Source organism: Aegilops tauschii, chromosome 5, assembly GCF_002575655.3.
Source record: "Aegilops tauschii subsp. strangulata cultivar AL8/78 chromosome 5, Aet v6.0, whole genome shotgun sequence".
Classification (NCBI taxonomy): Eukaryota; Viridiplantae; Streptophyta; class Magnoliopsida; order Poales; family Poaceae; genus Aegilops; species Aegilops tauschii.
In genome coordinates, this window is record NC_053039.3 from 49,998,588 (window position 1) to 50,014,967 (window position 16,380).

Sequence of the window (16,380 nt, forward strand, 5' to 3'; positions counted from 1 at the left end):
GTAGAGGACGTCTAACTTGTTTTTGCAGGGCATGTTGTGATGTGATATGGTCAAGACATGATGTGATATAATTTGTTGTATGAGATGATCATGTTTTGTAACCGAGTTATCGGCAACTGGCAGGAGCCATATGGTTGTCGCTTTATTGTATGAGATGCTATCACCATGTAATAGTTTTACTTTATCACTAAGCGGTAGCGATAGTCGTAAAAGCAATTATTTGGCGAGACGACAACGATACTACGATGGAGATCAAGGTGTCGCGCCGGTGACGATGGTGATCATGACGGTGCTTCGGAGATGGAGATCACAAGCACGGTGTTTCGGAGATGGAGATCACAAGCACAAGATGATGATGGCCATATCATATCACTTATATTGATTGCATGTGATGTTAATCCTTTATGCATCTTATCTTGCTTTGTTTGACGGTAGCATTATAAGATGATCCTTCACTAAATTATCAAAGTATAAGTGTTCTCCCTGAGTATGCACCGTTGCGAAAGTTCTTCGTGCTGGGACACCACGTGATGATCGGGTGTGATAGGCTCTACGTTCAAATACAACGGGTGCAAAACAGTTGCACACGCGGAATACTCAGGTTAAACTTGACGAGCCTAGCATATAACAGATATGGCCTCGGAACACGGAGACCGAAAGGTCGAGCGTGAATCATATAGTAGATATGATCAACATAGTGATGTTCACCGTTGAAACTACTCCATCTCACGTGATGATCGGACATGGTTTAGTTGATATGGATCACGTGATCACTTAGAGGATTAGAGGGATGTCTATCTAAGTGGGAGTTCTTAAGTAATATGATTAATTGAACTTAAATTTATCATGAACTTAGTCCTTATAGTATTTTGCAAATTATGTTGTAGATCAATAGCTCGCGTTGTTGCTTCCCTGTGTTTATTTTTGATATGTTCCTAGAGAAAAATTATGTTGAAAGATGTTAGTAGCAAAGATGCGGATTGGATCCGCGATCTGAGGATTATCCTCATTGCTGCACAGAAAAATTATGTCCTTGATGCACCGCTAGGTGACAGACCAATTGCAGGAGCAGATGCAGACGTTATGAACGTTTGGCTAGCTCAATATGATGACTACTTGATAGTTTAGTGCACCATGCTTAACGGCTTAGAATCGGGACTTCAAAGACGTTTTGAACGTCATGGACCATATGAGATGTTCCAGGAGTTGAAGTTAATATTTCAAGCAAATACCCGAGTTGAGAGATATGAAGTCTCCAACAAGTTCTATAGCTAAAAGATGGAGGAGAAACGCTCAACTAGTGAGCATGTGCTCAGATTGTCTGGGTACTACAATCGCTTGAATCAAGTGGGAGTTTATCTTCCAGATAAAATAGTGATTGACAGAATTCTCTAGTCACCATCACCAAGTTAGTAGAACTTCGTGATGAACTATAGTATGAAAGGGATGACGAAAGTAATTCCCGAGCTCTTCGTGATGCTGAAATCGACGAAGGTAGAAATCAAGAAAAACATCAAGTGTTGATGGTTGACGAGACCACTTCAAGTGTTGATGGTTTACGAGACCACTAGTTTCAAGAAAAGGGCAAAGGGAAGAAGGGGAACTTCAAAAAGAATGGCAAGCAAGTTGCTGCTCAAGTGAAGAAGCCTAAGTCTGGTCCTAAGCCTGAGACTAAGTGCTTCTACTGCAAAGGGACTGGTCACTGGAAGCGGAACTACCCCAACTATTTGGTGGATAAGAAGGATGGCAAAGTGAACAAAGGTATATTTGATATACAGATTATTGATGTGCACTTTACTAGTGTTTATAGCAACCCCTCGGTAATTGATACTGGTTCAGTTGCTAAGAGTAGTAACTCGAAACGGGAGTTGCAGAATAAACAGAGACTAGTAAAAGTGAACAAAGGTATATTTGATATACAGATTATTGATGTGTACTTTACTAGTGTTTATAGCAACCCCTCGGTAATTGATACTAGTTCAGTTGCTAAGAGTAGTAACTCGAATCGGGAGTTGCAGAATAAACAGAGACTAGTAAAAGGCGAGGTGACGATGTGTGTTGGAAGTAGTTCCAAGATTGATATGATCATCATCGCACACTCCCTATACTTTCGGGATTAGTGTTGAAACTAAATAAGTGTTATTTGGTGTTTGCGTTGAGCATGAATATGATTTGATCATGTTTGTTGCAATACGGTTATTCATTTAAATTAGAGAATAATTGTTATTCTTTTTACATGAATAAAAACCTTCTATGGTCATACACACCAACGAAATGGTTTGTTGGATCTCGATCGTAGTGATACACATATTCATAATATTGAAGCCAAAAGATGCAAAGTTAATAATGATAGTGCAACTTATTTGTGGCACTGCCGTTTAGGTCATATTGGTGTAAAGCGCATGAAGAAACTCCATACTGATGGGATTTTGGAATCCTTGATTATGAATCACTTGATGCTTGCGAACCGTGCCTCATGGGCAAGATGACTGAAACGCCGTTCTCCGGAACTATGGAGAGAGCAACAGATTTGTTGGAAATCATACATACAGATGTATGTGGTCCGATGAATATTGAGGCTCGTAGCAGGTATCATTAATTTCTGACCTTCACAGATGATTTGAGCAGATATGGGTATATCTACTTAATGAAACAGAAGTCTGAAACATTTGAAAAGTTCATATAATTTCAGAGTGAAGCGAAAATCATCGTAACAAGAAAATAAAGTTTCTACGATTTGATCGTGGAGAAGAGTATTTTAGTTACGAGTTTGGCCTTCAGTTAAAACAATGTGAAATAGTTTCACTACTCACGCCACCTGGAACACCACAGTGTAATGCTGTGTCCGAACATCGTAAGCGTACTTTATTAGATATGGTGTGATATATGATGTCTCTTACCAATTTACCACTATCATTTTGGGGTTATGCATTAGAGACAGCTACATTCACGTTAAATAGGGCACCATCTAAATCCGTTGAGACGACATCTTATGAACTGTGGTTTGGCAAGAAACCAAAGTTGTCGTTTCTTAAAGTTTGGGGTTGCGATGCTTATGTGAAAAAGTTTCATCCTGATAAGCTCAAACCCAAATCGGAGAAATGTGTCTTCATAGGATACCCAAAGGAGACAGTTGGGTACACCTTCTATCACAGATCCGAAGGCAAGACATTCATTGCTTAGTATGGATCCTTTCTAGAGAAGGAGTTTCTCTCGAAAGAAGTGAGTGGGAGGAAAGTAGAACTTGATGAGGTAACTGTACCTGCTCCCTTATTGGAAAGTAGTTCATCACAGAAATCTGTTCCTATGACTTGTACACCAATTAGTGAGGAAGTTAATGATGATGATCATGTAACTTCAGATCAAGTTACTACCAAACCTCGTAGGTAAACCAGAGTAAGATCCGCACCAGAGTGGTATGGTAATCCTGTTCTGGAGGTTATGTTACTAGACCATGACGAACCTACGAACTATGAAGAAGCGATGGTGAGCCCAGATTCCGCAAAATGGCTTGAGGCCATGAAATCTGAGATAAGATCCATGTATGAAGAACAAAGTATGGACTTTGGTTGACTTGCCCGATGATCGGCGAGCCATTGAGATTAATGGATCTTCAAGAGGAAGACGGACGTTGATAGTAGTGTTACTATCTACAAAGCTAGACTTGTCGGAAAAAGGTTTTTGACAAAGTTCAAGGTGTTGACTACGATGAGATTTTCTCACTCGCAGCGATGCTTAAGTCTGTCCAAACCATGTTAGCAATTGTCGCATTTTATGAAATCTGGCAAATGGATAAACAAAACTGCATTCCTTAATGGATTTATTAAAGAAGAGTTGTATATGATGCAACCAGAAGGTTTTGTCAATCCTAAAGGCGCTAACAAAATATGCAAGCTCCAGCGATCCATCTATGGACTGGTGCAAGCATCTCGGAGTTGGAATATACGCTTTGATAAGTTGATCAAAGGATATAGTTTTATACAGACTTGCGGTGAAGCCTGTATTTACAAGAAAGTGAGTGGGAGCACTACAGCATTTCTGATAAGTATATGTGAATGACATATTGTTGATCGGAAATAATGTAGAATTATTCTGCAAAGCATAAAGGAGTGTTTGAAAGGAGTTTTTCAAAGAAAGACTTTAGTGAAGCTGCTTACATATTGAGCATCAAGATCTATAGAGATAGATCAAGACACTTGATAAAGTTTTCAATGAGTACATACCTTAACAAGATTTTGAAGTAGTTCAAAATAGAACAGTCAAAGAAAGAGTTCTTGCCTGTGTTACAAGGTGTGAAATTGAGTAAGACTCAAAACCCGACCACGGCAGAAGATAGAAAAAGAATGAAAGTCATTCCCTATGCCTCGGCCATAGGTTCTATAAAGTATGCCATGTTGTGTACCAGATCTATTGTATACCCTACACTGATTTTGGCAAGGGAGTACAATAGTGATCTAGGAGTAGATCACTAGACAACGGTCAAAATTATCCTTACTGGAATAAAGATATGTTTCTCGATTATGGAAGTGGCAAAATGCTCGTCGTAAAAGGTTACGTCAATGCAAGTTTTGACACTAATCTAGATAACTCTAAGTCTCGGTCTAGATACATATTGAAAGTGGGAGCAATTAGCTAGAGTAGCTCCATGCAGAGCATTGTAGACATAGAAATTTGCAAAATACTTACGGATCTGAATATGACAGACCCGTTGACTAAAATTATCTCACAAGCAAAACATGATCACACCTTAGTACTCTTTGGGTGTTAATCACATAGCGATGTGAACTAGATTACTGACTCTAGTAAACCCTTTGGGTGATGGTCACATGACGATGTGAACTATGGGTGTTAATCACATGGTGATGTGAACTATTCATGTTAAATCACATGGTGATGTGAACTAGATTATTGACTCTAGTGCAAGTGGGAGACTGAAGGAAATATGCCCTAGAGGCAATAATAAAGTTATTATTTATTTCCTTATATCATGATAAATGTTTATTATTCATGCTAGAATTGTATTAACCGGAAACATAATACATGTGTGAATACATAGACAAACAGAGTGTCACTAGTATGCCTCTACTTGACTAGCTCGTTAATCAAAGATGGTTATGTTTCCTAGCCATAGACATGAGTTGTCATTTGATTAACGGGATCACCTCATTAGGAGAATGACGTGATTGACTTGACCCATTCCGTTAGCTTAGCACCCGATCGTTTAGTATGTTGCTATTGCTTTCTTCATGACTTATACATGTTCCTATGACTATGAGATTATGCAACTCCCGTTTACCGGAGGAACACTTTGTGTGCTACCAAACATCACAACGTAAATGGGTGATTATAAAGGTGCTCTACAGGTGTCTCCAAAGGTACTTGTTGGGTTGGCGTATTTCGAGATTAGGATTTGTCACTCCGATTGTCGGAGAGGTATCTCTAGGCCCACTCGGTAATGCACATCACTATAAGCCTTGCAAGCATTGTGACTAATAAGTTAGTTGCGGGATGATGTGTTACGGAACGAGTAAAGAGACTTTCCGGTAACGAGATTGAAATAGGTATCGAGATACCGACGATCGAATCTCGGGCAAGTAACATACCGATGACAAAGGGAACAACGTATGTTGTTATGCGGTCTGACCGATAAAGATCTTCGTAGAATATGTGGGAGCCAATATGGGCATCCAGGTCCCGCTATTGGTTATTGACCGGAGACGTGTCTCGGTCATGTCTACATAGTTCTCGAACCCGTAGGACTCCACACTTGGTGCGCCCCCTCCTAGGGCCGGCCTCCTCCTCCCTTGCTCCTTTATATACGGGGGCAGGGGGCACCCCAGAAACACAACAATTGATCCTTGAGATCTCTTAGCCGTGTGCGGTGCCCCCCTCCACCATATTACACCTCGATAATACCGTTGCGGAGCTTAGGCGAAGCCCTGCGTCGGTGGAACATCATCATCGTCATCACGCCGTCGTGCTGACGAAACTCTCCCTCAACAGTCGGCTGGATCAGAGTTCGAGGGACGTCATCGAGCTGAACGTGTGTAGAACTCGGAGGTGCCGTACGTTCGGTACTTGATCGGTCGGATCGTGAAGACGTACGACTACATCAACCGCGTTGTGATAACGCTTCCGCTTTCGGTCTACGAGGGTATGTGGACAACACTCTCCCCTCTCGTTGCTATGCATCACCATGATCTTGCGTGTGCGTAGGAAATTTTTTGAAATTACTACGTTCCCCAACAAGGAGAGGCTCCTAGCAAAAGAAAGCAAAGAAGTGCTTGTGAAGGGGGTGGCTCAGGCTATACCCGCGTTCGCCATGTCATGCTTTGACCTCACCAAAACCTTTTGCGCAGAATTGAATACACTGATGGGTAAGTTTTGGTGGAGCCAACAAGATAAGCAAAATCCGATGCATTGGATAAGCTGGGACAAATTAGCTAGGCCGAAAGCAATGGGAGGCTTAGGATTTCGAGATATGCATAGCTTTAACATGGCGATGCTGTCTAGGCAGGGGTGGAGACTCCTCCAAAACCCCACCGGTCTCTGTGCAAGGGTTTTACACGCGAGATATTTCCCCGGACGGTCCGTTCTTGAGGCTCAAGCCCACGATGGAATCTCTTATTCGTGGCGAAGCATTCTGCAGGGTTTGGACCTTGTGAAGCAAGGATACATTAAGAGGATCGGGGACGGATCCACAGTGCACATCTGGTCGGACCCTTGGATACCCAGATCATGGTCACGGCGTGTCATCACACCACGGGGGGCAAATCTCCTCACTACAGTTAATGAACTCATTAACCCAGCGACAGGCAACTGGGATGAGACGCTTGTCCGGGACACCTTTTGCGAGCAGGACACGAAACAGATTCTGAACATTCCCCTCCGGGAGGGGGTGGATGATTTCAATGCTTGGCACTTTGATACAAAGGGAGAATTCTCAGTTAAGAGCGCTTACAAGCTTCATGTTGAGCTAGGTAAACAAGCACTAACAGGGGCGCCCGGGTCGAGCACTGCCGGTGCGGGACAGCTAGAGAGATCTGATGATCCGACCTGGAAACACATATGGAAGATGCGCTGCCCTGTTAAGTTGCAGATGTTTGTTTGGCGGATGAAACACCAATCCTTGGCACTATGCACTAACCTGACAAGGAGAGGTATGAAGCTTGAGAGCTCGCGTTGCTTTCTTTGTGGGCGGGCAGAGGAGGATGGGGCGCACTTGTTCATCAAATGCAAATCGGTTAAGGAGGGATGGCGAGCAATGGGCCTTGAGAAGGAGCGTATGCAGCTTGAAGGCCTCAGGGGGGTGCATGTAATGCTTGACAAACTGTGGGAGCTAGATGAAAAGAAGAGGTTGCTCATAGTAATATTCTGGTGGCATTGGTGGAATAATAGGAACAAGATACGGGAAGGGGAGCTGCCTGTCCAGATTCCGAAGATTCTTCGGCGAACAAGGTGTGATGCACTGGAATATGAGGAGGTGTACAACCAGTCAGACAAAGCGGCCCCAATCGCATGGGTACCACCCGCTAATGATGAGATCAAAATCAACCTAGATGGGGCCTTTATGCCGGGAGGAAGCATAGGTGGGTGGGGCGTCGTGGCCAGGGATGAGGGAGGACATGTGATCATAGCTCGGGCGGGTCGGCTCGATCATACGGCAGATGCCTTTGCTGCCGAGGTCGGAGCAATGACCGCGGCGGTGGCGACAGCGGCAGATCTCGGTGCCATTAGAGTCGCTTTTGAAACAGACTCGCAGCTGCTCGCGGATGCTCTGGACATTGGGAAGTAGACTCTTCACCATATGCTGTAGCTATCGAAGACATAAAACTACACTAGTAGAAAAAGGGCCTATTGTCCCGGTTGGTAAGGGCCTTTTGTCCCGGTTTTGGAACCGGGACTAAAGGGTCGTTCCTAATGCCCTAACCCTTTAGTCCCGGTTCTTACACGAACCGGGACAGATGGGCCTCCACGTGGCCGCTGCGGCCAGCCCAGGATGGGGGGCCTTTGGTCCCGGTTGGTGACACCAACCGGGACCAATAGGGATCCACGCGTCAGCATCTGGCTGGAGCTGAGGTTTTTGTTTTTTTTAAAGGGGCTGATTTATGGGTTTTGGGGGTTAATTTAGGTTGTTATTAGGTAGCTATTAGAGAGAAGTGTCCTCTCTTATATCTCCGTGCTTGGTTTACCAACGCTACGTACTACTATGCCTAAACATGGCTTAGATTGAAGTGAAGGCAATATGTGGTGCATGTCGAAAGTAATACTAATCCTAACTTGATCAAGTTTGGATTGTACTACTTTCGACATGCCACATGCATGTTGCCTTCACTTCAATCCAATCCATGTTCATTTCACCCGCTGATATATAATAACTCTGCATGCGCGCATCATGCATCATCATATATAATAACAAGTCCTACTAATCATCATCATACAACTTCTACTCGTTATTAATAACCAGTCATACGATCATCATCCTCATAGTCATCGAACCAACCCTACTTAATTGTTCTTAGCACATGATCATCAGTATTAGGTAGGACCAAAATACACTCTTTAAGGTAAAATAGCATAAAACAATATATACCCCGACTCTCCATTATGGAGAATGGAGATCATCCTGTCTCCAATTCTTGCGCTTCGCTTCCTTTTGCTTCCAAGAACCTCCTTGCGACTGTCCATACATTTTTTTCATTCTTTGATTTGCATGTCTCCACTTCTTTTAGAAATCCGGTATGGACAGTTGAGATTCGTAGGATGACCTGGTTGTATGTTCAAAACATCAAGCCTACCATTCTGATACATCAAATGAGGCACACAATCCTCTGGGATTATCTGTTGAAAAACATAGTAATAACTTCATAGTTAGCAATGATGTACTAGTTTTAGAAGTATGCAAAAGATGCACGGATGTCGTAATAGTAAGAATCTTACCAGGGTATCTCCATACTAGTTACCGTAGTTCAACACGTGCACTAGTGGCACGTATTGACCATAATGTGGAGGAGTTTTACAATAGATATTGTAATTCTCAAGATCAGTACAAAATCCGACCAGATGAGTTTTCTCATTATAAGTTAACTCAGAGCCATCGGCGTAGTAGGTTCTGTCTACCATGTTCCGCACATTGTTTGAACAATCAAAATAAGCTGTCAATGAAAATAAGCTGTCAACTATTTTGAAATGAACAATATAAATTAGCTAATAACTATGTTTGAGAAACTCACATAGCCGTAGAATTGGAGGCGTATCAACAAGGACCCAAATGTCCATATTGTCTTGCTCGATGTCAGGATCACCAAGATCCATGGTGACAAGCATACCCTCATCAAAACCATACATCTTGCAAAATGCTTCCCAATTTTTGCAACCAAAATGGGTTACCCTCTCAGAATTATACATATTTACTTCAAAATCTATATCATGATGGGTCCTTAGGTGAATTTTCTTGGTTTCCATACTTTCATGGTCTTCAAAACCCATCCTCTCCAAGACGTAGCGTCTTGCATGGCATGGGATAAGCTAGCCGAATTGTAAAAGATGAAAAGTACTCATTGAAATAGTTGAAGTCGTGCTTAATTATGAAAAATAACACTTGTCGTCGTTGCGTACCGTTTCAACATCGGAGGTCTCCTCCAGCTTAATACTGAAGTGCCGATCTTCGTCCAGGTGAGGCCTGTCGCACTGACCTTGGTCGTCGTGGCACCAGTCGCACTCCCCCGGGAGACTTTCGTCGTCCGAGTACGACATTTCCTATGCTCATAATTCAAATATTAAACGTCTACAATTAAATATATGTACTAAAAAACCTAAGTTAGATCATTATTATTCATCACGGTTTGACTATCGGTTTGTCGAGTCTTTTCTTGACAACTCTCAGATCAATCTAGGAGATGCTAGCAACGAGAGGGGAGGAGTGCATCTACATACCCTTGTAGATCGCGAGCGGAAGCGTTCAAGAGAACGGGGTTGATGGAGTCGTACTCGTCGTGATCCAAATCACCGATGATCCTAGCGCCGAACGGACGGCACCTCCGCGTTCAACACACGTACGGAGCGGGGACGTCTCCTCCTTCTTGATCCAGCAGCACGACGGCGTGGTGGTGGAAGTAGCGGGATCCCGGCAGGGCTTCGCTAAGCGCAAGCGGGGAGGAAGAGGTGTCACGGGAGGGAGGGAGGCGCCAGGGCTTGGGGTCCGGCTGCCCTCCCTCTCCCCCACTTTATATAGGGCCCCTGAGGGGGCGCCGGCCCTAGGAGATCCAGTCTCCAAGGGGGGGGGGCGGCGGCCAAGGGGGTGGCTTGCCCCCCAAGCCAAGTGGGGCACCCCCCCACCCCTAGGGTTTCCAACCCTAGGCGCAGGGGGAGGCCCAAGGGGGGCACACCAGCCCACCAGGGGCTGGTTCCCCTCCCACTTCAGCCCATAGGGCCCTCCGGGATAGGTGGCCCCACCCGGTGGACCCCCGGGACCCTTCCGGTGGTCCCGGTACAATACCGGTAACCCCCAAAACTTTCCCGGTGGCCGAAACTGGACTTCCTATATACAATTCTTCACCTCCGGACCATTCCGGAACTCCTCGTGACGTCCGGGGATCTCATCCAGGACTCCGAACAACTTTCGGATTTCCGCATACTAATATCTCTACAACCCTAGCGTCACCGAACCTTAAGTGTGTAGACCCTACGGGTTCGGGAGACATGCAGACATGACCGGGACGACTCTCCAGTCAATAACCAACAACAGGATCTGGATACGCATGTTGGCTCCCACATGTTCCACGATGATCTCATCGGATGAACCACGATGTCGAGGATTCAATCAATCCCGTATACAATTCCCTTTGTCAATCGGTACGTTACTTGCCCGAGATTCGATCGTCGGTATCCTAATACCTTGTTCAATCTCGTTACCGGCAAGTCACTTTACTCGTTCCGTAACGCATGATCCCGTGGCTAACTCCTTAGTCACATTGAGCTCATTATGATGATGCATTACCGAGTGGGCCCAGAGATACCTCTCCGTCATACGGAGTGACAAATCCCAGTCTCGATTCGTGCCAACCCAACAGACACTTTCGGAGATACCTGTAGTGCACCTTTATAGCCACCCAGTTACGTTGTGACGTTTGGTACACCCAAAGCATTCCTACGGTATACGGGAGTTGCACAATCTCATGGTCTAAGGAAATGATACTTGACATTAGAAAAGCTCTAGCAAACGAACTACACGATCTTGTGCTATGCTTAGGATTGGGTCTTGTCCATCACATCATTCTCCTAATGATGTGATCCCGTTATCAATGACATCCAATGTCCATGGACAGGAAACCATAACCATCTATTGATCAACGAGCTAGTCAACTAGAGGCTTACTAGGGACATGTTGTGGTCTATGTATTCACACATGTATTACGGTTTCCAGTTAATACAATTATAGCATGAACAATAGACAATCATCATGAACAAGAAAATACAATAATAACCATTTTATTATTGCCTCTAGGGCATATTTCCAACAGTCTCCCACTTGCACTAGAGTCAATAATCTAGTTCACATCACCATGTGATTAACACTCAAAGTTCACATCGCCATGTGACTAATACCCAAGAGTTTACTAGAGTCAATAATCTAGTTCACATCACCATGTGATTAACACTCAATGAGTTCTAGGGTTTGATCATGTTATGCTTACGAGAGAGGTTTTAGTCAACGAGTCTGCAACATTCAAATCCGTGTGTGCTTTACAAATCTCTATGTCATCTTGTAGATGCAGCTACCACGCGCTACTTGGAGCTGTTCCAAACAACTGCTCTACTATACGAATCTGGTTTACTACTCAGAGTCATCCGGATTAGTGTCAAAGTTTGCATCGACGTAACCCTTTACGACGAACTCTTTTACCACCTCCATAATCGAGAAAATTCCTTAGTCCACTAGATACTAAGGATAAGTTCGACCGCTATCATGTGATCCATTCCTGGATCACTCTTGTACCCCTTGACTGACTCATGGCAAGGTACACTTCAGGTGCGGTACACAGCATAGCATACTGTAGAGCCTACGTCTAAAGCATAGGGGATGACCTTCGTCCTTGCTCTCTCTTCTGCCGTGGTCAAGTCTTGAGTCTTACTCAATACTCACACCTTGTAACACAGCCAAGAACTCCTTCTTTGCTGATCTATTTTGAACTCCTTCAAAATCTTGTCACGGTATGTATTCATTTGAAAGTACTATTAAGCGTTTTTGATCTATCCTTATAGATCTTGATGCTCAATGTTCAAGTAGCTTAATCCAGGTTTTCCATTGAAAAACACTTTTCAAATAACCCTATATGCTTTCCAGAAATTCTACATCATTTCTGATCAACAATATGTCAACAACATATACTCATCAGAAATTCTATATTGCTCCCACTCACTTCTTTGGAATACAAGTTTCTCATAAACTTTGTATAAACCCAAAATCTTTGATCATCTCATCAAAGCGTACATTGCAACTCCGAGATGCTTACTCCAGTCCTTAGAAGGATTGCTGGAGCTTTGCATACTTGTTAGCATCTTTCAGGATTGACAAAACCTTCAGCTGGTTGTATCACATACAACCTTTCCTCAAGAAAATCGTCGAGGAAACAATGTTTTGACATCCTATCTGCAAGATTTCATAAATGATGCAGTAACTGCTAACATAATTCCAACAGACTCTTAGCATCGCTACGAGTGAGAAAGTCTCATCGCAGTCAACTCCTTGAACTTGTCGGAAAACATCTTAACGACAAGTCGAGCTTTCTTAATGGTGACACTTACCATCATTGTCTGTCTTCCTTTTAAAATCCATCTGCACCCAACAGCCTTACAACCATCAAGTAGTTCTTTCAAAGTCTATACTTTGGTTTTATACATGGATCCTCTCTTGGATTTTATGGCCTCGAGCCATTCATCGGAATCCGGGCCCACCATCGCTTCTCCATAGCTCGTAGGTTCATTGTTGTCTAGCAACATGACTTCCAAGACAGGATTACGTACCACTCTGAAGTAGTACGCATCCTTGTCGACCTACGAGGTTTGGTAGTGACTTGATCCGAAGTTTCATGATCACTATCATAAGCTTCCACTTCAATTGGTATAGGTGCCACAGGAACAACTTCCTGTGCCCTGCTACACACTAGTTGAAGTGACGGTTCAATAACCTCATCAAGTCTCCACCATCCTCCCACTCAATTCTTTCGAGAGAAACTTTTCCTCGAGAAAGGACCTATTTCTAGAAACAATCACCTTGCTTCCGGATCTGAAATAGGAGGTATACCCAACTGTTTTGGGTATTATATGAAGATGCATTTATCCGCTTTGGGTTCGAGCTTATCAGCCTGAAACATTTTCACGTAAGCGTCGTAGCCCCAAACTTTTAAGAAACGACAGCTTAGGTTTCTCTAAACCATAGTTCATACGATGTCGTCTCAACGGAATTGCGTGGTGCCCTATTTAAAGTGAATGCGGTTGTCTCTAATGCCTAACCCATAAACGATAGTGTAATTCGATAAGAGACATCATGGTATGCACCATATCCAATAGGGTGCAGTTATGATGTTCGGACACACCATCACACTATGGTGTTCCAGGCGGTATTAGTTGTGAAACAATTTCCACAATGTCTTAATTGTGTGCCAAACTCGTAACTCAGATACTCATCTCTATGATCATATCATAGACATTTTTATCCTCTTGTCACGACGATCTTCAACTTCACTCTGAAATTACTTGAACCTTTCAACAATTCAGACTTGTGTTTCATCAAGTAAATATACTCAGCATCTACTCAAATCATCTGTGAAGTAAGAACATGACGATATCCACTGCGTGCCTCAGCACTCATTGGACTGCACACATCAAAATGTATTACCTCCAACAAGTTGCTCTCTTGTTCCATCTCACTGAAAACGAGGCCTTTCAGTCATCTTGCCCATGTGGTATGATTTGCATGTCTCAAGTGATTCAAAATCAAGCGAGTCCAAACGATCCATCTGTATGGAGTTTCTTCATGCATATCTACTAATAGTCATGGTTCGCATGTCTCAATCTTTTCAAAAACGAGTGAGTCCAAAGATCCATCAACATGGAGCTTCTTCATGCGTTTTATACCAATATGACTCAAGTGGCAGTGCCACAAGTATGTGGTACTATCTTATATCTTTTGGCATGAACATGTGTATCACTACGATCGAGATTCAACAAACCATTCATTTTAAGTGCAAGACTATTGAAGGTATTACTCAAATAAATAGAGTAACCATTATTCTCCTTAAATGAATTACCGTATTGCGATAAACATAATCCAATCATGTCTATGCTCAACGCAAACACCAAATAACAATTATTTAGGTTTAACACCAATCTCGATGGTAGAGGGAGCATGCGATGTTTGATCACATCAACCTTGGAAACACTTCCAACACATATCGTCATCTCACCTTTAGCTAGTCTCCATTTATTCTGTAGCCTTTTATTTCGAGTTACTAACACTTAGCAATCGAACCGGTATCTAATACCCTGGTGCTACTAGGAGTACTAGTAAAGTACACATTAATATAATGTATATCCAATATACTTCTGTCGACCTTGCCTGCCTTCTCATCTACCAAGTATCTAGGGTAGTTCTGCTTCAGTGACCGTTCCCCTCATTACAGAAGCACTTAGTCTCGGGTTTGGGTTCTACCTTGGGTTTCTTCACTAGAGCAGCAACTGATTTGCCGTTTCATGAAGTATCCCTTCTTTCCCTTGCCCTTCTTTCCCTTGCCCTTCTTGAAACTAGTGGTTTTACTAACCATCAACAATTGATGCTCCTACTTGATTTCTACTTTCGCGGTGTCGAACATCGCGAGTTGCTCAAGGATCATCATGTCTATCCCTGATATGTTATAGTTCATCACGAAGCTCTAATAGCTTGGTGGCAGTGACTATGGAGAACCATCACTTTCTCATCTGGAAGATTAACTCCCACTCGATTCAAGCGATCGTAGTACTCAGACAATCTGAGCACATGCTCAACGATTGAGCTTTTCTCCCTTAGTTTGCAGGCTTAAGAAACTTGTTAGAGGTCTCATACCTCTTGACGTGGGCACGAGCCTAAAATCCCAATTTCAGCTCTTGGAACATCTCATATGTTCCGCGACATTTCAAAATGTCTTCGGTGCCTCAATTCTAAACCGTTCAACATTACGCACTGAACTATCACGTAGTCATCAAAATGTGTATGTCAGATGTTCGCAACATCCACAAACGACGCTCGAGGTTCAGCACACCGAGCGGTGCATTAAGGACATAAGCCTTCTGTGCAGCAATGAGGACAATCCTCAGTTTACGGACCCAGTCCGCATAATTTCTACTATCAACTTTCAACTAAATTTTCTCTAGGAACATATCTTAAACAGTAGAACCAAAGCATAAGCTATGACATAATTTGCAAAGACCTTTTGACTATGTTCATGATAATTAAGTTCATCTGATTATTTAATGAACTCCCACTTAGATAGACATCCCTCTAGTCATCTAAGTGATACATGATCCGAATCGACTAGGCCGTGTCCGATCATCACGTGAGACGGACTAGTCATCATCGGTGAACATCTCCATGTTGATCGTATCTACTATACGACTCATGTTCGACCTTTCGGTCTCTTGTGTTCCGAGGCCATGTCTGTACATGCTAGGCTCGTCAAGTCAACCTAAGTGTTTTGCTTGTGTTCCGAGGCCATGTCTGTACATGCTAGGCTCGTCAACACCCGTTGTATGCGAACGTTAGAATCTATCACACCCGATCATCACGTGGTGCTTCGAAACAACGAACCTTCGCAACGGTGCACAGTTAGGGGGAACACATCTCTTGAAATGTTAGTGAGGGATCATCTTATTTATGCTACCGTCGTTCTAAGCAAATAAGATGTAAACATGACAAACATCAAATGCAAATCATAAAGTGACATGATATGGCCAATATCATCTTGCGCCTTTTGATCTCCATCTTCGAGGCGCGGCATGATCACCTTCATCACCGGCATGACACCATGATCTCCATCATCGTGTCTTCATGAAGTTGTCTCGCCAACTATTACTTCTACTACTATGGCTAACGGTTAGCAATAAAGTAAAGTAATTACATGGCGTTTTTCATTGACACGCAGGTCATACAATAAATTAAGACAACTCCTATGGCTCCTGCCGGTTGTCATACTCATCGACATGCAAGTCGTGATTCCTATTACAAGAACATCATCAATCTCATACATCACATATGTAATTCATCACATCCTTTTGGCCATATCACATCACATAGCATACCCTGCAAAAACAAGTTAGACGTCCTCTAATTGTTGTTGCATGTTT